The sequence below is a fragment of the Hydra vulgaris genome, chromosome 06 (assembly GCF_038396675.1).
Source record: "Hydra vulgaris chromosome 06, alternate assembly HydraT2T_AEP".
NCBI classification, from domain to species: domain Eukaryota; kingdom Metazoa; phylum Cnidaria; class Hydrozoa; order Anthoathecata; family Hydridae; genus Hydra; species Hydra vulgaris.
The window spans coordinates 12849987-12855986 of NC_088925.1; positions in this window are offsets into that span (position 1 = coordinate 12849987).

A 6000-nucleotide genomic window follows, 5' to 3' on the forward strand; every position below is an offset into this window, starting at 1 on the left:
GTTGATTGTGTGCGTTTAAAAAAGACTTCATATTCGGCATACAGCAATAGCTTATTTTGATCGTGTTTCTGTTAAAAATTTTGTGGAGTCAGTGATTTATTGGGAAGTGTTTGTTGATCAAGGTTAAAAAGCTTTTTCCTATATTAGTGCTAACATTTTTGCTGAAAGGAGGGTTGAACCATATGATGTTGCGTTTACGGTTTTTGGTATGAGGTAAACTTAAATTAGGGTGATATGAAAGTTTGTGATTAAAACCGGATCTTAATAGCGCGTCATTGTACATAGGAGTAGATCTTTGGAAAATTTCTTCACTTGACGAATTTGCAGACAATCTTAACTCAACTGAATACGGAAGCTGCTTTAAAATATTAGGCGGGCGGTTCGAATCAGCATGAATATAGTTTAAAGAATTTCCGGGCTTAGAATTAGGTTGGAAAGTATGGTCATTAAGATTTAATGTGACGTCAAGGTTATTTATAATTTTCATATTGCACTGTATTGATATAGTGAGTTCGTTTTTTTTAAATATTTCAACAAAATGTTTTTTGATTTTTTCCATTTGGGGACCACTCATGTTTTTAAAAATTGCTAAACCATTATCGCGGTATAATCATTTTTATTATAAAATTGTCCAATTTGAAACAAAAAATATATTCCCACAAGTTCACAAACTTCAGCACCGTCAAATGCTCCCATTGAAACATCGAATAAACCGCTTGATTTTTTTATCCAAACTTGATCATCATTAAATAATAATGATTTTCTTGCGTGATAGATCAATGTTTTTTAGTTAGGGTCAATGCTTAGATGTTGCTCGGCAAAATGAATAGCGTTATTAAGGAGTTTTTCTGTTATCGAAGGGTAAAAATCAACAATATCAAAAATAAGGAATTTATAAAGGCGTTTATCACTTATGCAATTAAACCAGTATGTGGTATCTTGGGTTTTTTTCCACTGATTGAGATGAAGTTTCTTTGCAAGTTCAGAGTTTATATTGGAAAGTATAACTTTACTAATTCTTCCGACTTCATTTTTGGCGGGGTTTAATAAACGGACAGTTGGATTATTTGTAAAGTTTTCTTTATGATCTTTTAATTTTATAAAACAATTTGAAGAAGTAATAATGTCGATTTTATTGAAAGCGTCGTGATTTTTTAATATCCGTTTACCTTCTTTATTTATTTGATTTTTGATTTTTTGTATGTTGAGGTGATAGCATTTGTAAGCAAATGGGTATAATTTTCTTTTGATATATTATATAAGTTGGATGTTTTATCGGAAAAAGTATATGTAAGTTTACTATTGTGTATGGTAGATATGTCATCTTTTAACTTGTTTTGGAAATTATTGTATACTTTACGAAATTGAATGTTTTTTATAAGATCTATCAGGTCGTTTTCAAATGCAGACATATCAGAAATTCGTTTGGGATAATTTGATGATTTTATGCCGTAAATGTTATAAAAATTATTTTCCTTCCTTTTTCGATATTTATTAAGAAAGAAGAAAGCTTTCCATCTCATTCTTTTAATTAATGCTTCGGTTTTATAAAGTAATTGTAATCTGTAGTTCTTTATTGATGGAATCGGAATGTTCTTGATTGAATAATTCAAGTAAGTTTTTTTCATTGCGTAGACGACTTAAGAAGAGTGCTCGACGTATGGAGCTAATTGATGTTGTTTTATTGTACCAAGTTATGATACAAAGTCTCTTGTTCGTTGGAGAGTGATCAATATTAAGTAAATTGTTTTCAAAATAGATCAGTATTAATATATAAAGAGTTTGATTATTTGAAAAAATACAACTTTGTGATGGAACTTAAAGTTTCATGCCCTTTGGCAATCATCAGCCATATTTTATTCTTTAAATTAAGAAAAAAAAAAAAAATAAGAAGAAAAAAACTCTCAAGCAAACTCTCCATGCTTGGTCCATGCATGGAGACCAAGCATGGAGAGTTTGCTGGGTTGACATTATTAGTTGCGGACGGTCTGCAATTGAAGATCATTGCAAATCTATCAAATCCAAAATGGCATTGGATACTTCAATATCGTCAAACAATAATTAAATATATATATACATATATATATATATATATATATATATATATATATATATATATATATATATATATATATATATATATATATATATATATATATATATATATATATATATTATACTATTTATTTTATATAAAGTAAATAATATAATATATAAAAATAATATAAATAAAGTATAAATGATTTGGTACCTCAAAAAACATTTGCTTACTTTTAAAATCAAATCAAATATATATGCCACTACAATTTGTTTTGCTATAAAAGATTTCTTTTCATTCTTTAATGAATTCCGCTAACAATATTTCTTCAAAATTTTTTGCTATTTCTGCAGACAACACCAATACCAATTACAATATTCACAAAAAGTTAATCGTTAAGCTAAACCGTGAAATCATTGGTATCGGTTGCAAAACTCATATTTTATCAAACGCAATAAACACTGCATCTTGTTGTTTATCTATTGATGTGAAGATAATTTTTCCTCTAATTTATTTATTTTTTTACCGTTTTACTGTTCAAGTTTCTGATTTAGAAAATTTCTGCAATGAGGCCGGTGTGGAATATCAAAAATTGCTAGGATTCTCAAAAGTTCGTTGGTTGGCCTTACTTTCAGCTATTGAAAGCTTAAGTTATATCAGGCACTAAGGTCATACTTTTCAAGCTTAGAAAATTGTCCGAAACTTTTATTTGACTTTTTCAATAATGAAATGGGCCAATATTTTTTTACAACACGGTAAAAAAAAAATTGAGAAAGATGATATGTCTGCTGCTGATGTTACCGTAGTATTAAAGGATTTGAAAGACCAGATAAAATCTAGAAAAGAAGAAAAATTTTTATCTTTCCTGGTAAGACAGCATTTGCAAGTTACCGAAAAAAGTAGTCATCATTTGAAAAATCAATTTCTGAAAGAAATAGACATTTTTTACAGTGTCTGTCTAGAGTATATAGATGAGTGGACGCGTCACTTTAATCAGGTTGAAGTTTTTAAATGGTCTTTACTTAACTGTAAAGTTGAATGGATTGAAATTATTGAAACTATAACTTTTTTGAAAAAATCAATAGAAATCACATTCGATGACAATGAATTGTTCGACGAAATTCGGAGAACTAACTTATATTATACAAAGGAAAAGTTTTCTTCTTGGAACTCATAGTCTGTTGAATATGACGAGCGATGGGTTGAAATTTTTTGTCATTTCAAAAATAATCACGTTCCTTATTACAATTTGTTAAAATTGGTGGAAGCCGTTTTATGTTTGCCAGTTACAAACGCTTCCGTAGAGCGATTGTTTTCGATTGCCAATGATATTTGGACGGAAGGGAAATCCCAACATACAGTGAAAACTTTGGCAGCTATTTTGTTCGTTAAATTTAATTTAAGAAAATATAGCTGCTCAGAATTAGTAAAAAAAATTGAAAAAGATGACATGTTGCTGAAAACAATTCATTCTTATGAAAAATATTTTTGATTAAAAATGCAAATATTGTTTAATATTTTTCCCATAATTTAGTTTCTTCACATGCTATTTTAAAATAAATAAATGAGTTTTTAGAAAAACCCATAAATCAGGCCCGTAGGCAGGGAGGAAGCGATGGGGGCACGTGCTCCCCTGCGCTTTGTCCTGTTTGGCCACTAAAAAATTGAAGTTAAACATATATTCAAAAATTGTTAGTACAACACAAAAAAGGTAAGACGAAACCGTCCTAAACTATAAAAAATATAATTAATCATTTTATTAAATTTATGCAAAATCTTATCAAAAAATAGGTGAATATAAACGCCAAAAAAAATTGCCCTTTATTATAAAGAGCGCCTTTATCTTTATTTTATTTTTGGCGCCTCTTGAAAAAGTGCTTCCCTTTTAAAGAAATGGTATTTGAATCAAGCTACGGGCCTGATTTAAATACCATTCGTATTTATACATACCAAATTTATTCCTTGTACGCGTCTGGTATTTTTCAAATACGGTCACCTTAATATGAGGCATGGCAAAATTTTACAAAAGAAAAAACACAGAATCTGCCACTTGTAATATATGCAAAACAACAATAATGTGTAAAGGATTTTCAACAAGTGGTCTTCTTCATCATTTTTAAAATCTTCACAAAGAAGTCGAAATTGAAGTAACGAAAAAAAGCCAAACAAAGACACAAGTTTTGAAGTTAGAATGCTCAACCTAAAATTACGTTATTTATAAAAAAGGAGTCTATAAAAGAAATTGTTTCGAAATTGGCGGCTGCAGATGGCTTTTCTATTAAATGCTATTACAAAATCTGAATTAATAAGAAAATCTTTATCTGATAAAGGAATGTTATTGCCAAAAAAAAACCTTCACATGTAACAAATTTGGTAAAAAGTCAATACCATCTAACACAGTGGTCGGCACCATATTTCCAAAGGAGCCCACTTGCAAAATTCTTGTTTTAGTTGCGGCCCACAGCAATAAATAAACTATATATAAAATAGGTTATATTACCTTGAACTAACTTGAAGAACTCAGAAGTTGCAACTTCTGAGTAAAGCATCCAAACTCGATAACCGGTTACTCGATAACTAGTTATACTCGAGTAATTTTTGGTTATTCAATTTCCAAATATTGCGTCTTAAAAAACCGGTTATTTATAACATTAAAGATTTGCCGACTATTTCTTTTATAATACTTATTTCGTAAAAAATCTAAACAATGTAGTATTTTTATTCAAGAAAAGTACGAAAAACATTCTAAAGACGATAACTTTTACCACTGGTATATTTGATATGTAATAGTTTTTACAGCGTTAAATTAATTAAATTGTTGTTTGAGTTACTTCATCTGAACAAATTCGAATGTCCTAATTATTTTTGACGTGCTTTTCGAATGTTTTTTTTTTGTAGAGTAATTTTTTAGCATGATCTAACTTTTAAGTATAAGGATCTTATTTGAAGTCTTAAAGTGCTACAGTGTTAGAGTGCATTAAAATTATTTTTTTGCTGTCTAAAATGACAAGATCTGGTGTTAGTGTGTTGGTGTGGAGTATTTTATAAGGAGGCTTTATAATTTTTACAGCCTGGAAAACAACTAAAAAGCCCACAACTACACTACTTTGTATATTATGCAGCTAGGTGGCTTGGGACCCACAAATTATGTAGCAAAAGCCCACAATTGGGCCGCGGCCCACAATTTGCCGACCTCTGATCTAACAAAACAAGAAGTGGTTAAGGAAATGACTATGCAAATTCAAGATGGCTCAAGGTTCTCTATTTCGATGGACACATCTTTAAAAAATCGTCTCTATTTGAATTTAAATGTTCATTCATTAACTAGGCTTTGGAACTTGGGCATTCGAATAGTTGGGTCGCTTCCAGCTGAAAAAACTATTGATATGGTTGAATAGTTTATCCGAATTTAATTTATCTACAATGAAGCATATAATTTCTAATGTGACTGACGGTGCATCAGTTATGAAAAAATATGGAAGGTTAAGTGGGATGGAACATCAATTTTGTTATGCACATGGAATACATTTAGCAGTTTGTGATGTTCTCTACAAAAAATCAGCGATTTCAAATTCATCGGGCAGTGAGTGTAATGCATCAGACAGTCATAATTCTGATGAAAATAATAGTGAAGATGACGAGTCTGAAAAAATTGATTTTACAACTTCAGTGGATTTACAGTCCAGCCAAAATAACGATTTATTAAATTTACGAGACGTTGAGATCACTGACGAATTATTAGGCCACTTAAGTATTGCACAAACAATTCAAAAAGTCCGGAAAATTGTACGAATGTTTTGTAAATCGTCACTCAAAAATGAAACTTTACAAAATACGTAAAAATTACATGCAATAAAGAACTCAAGTTAATAATGGATGTAAAGACAAGGTGGAATAATCTTCTTGCAATATTGGAGCGATTTATTGCATTAAAAACATGTATATTAAAAGCATTGATAGAT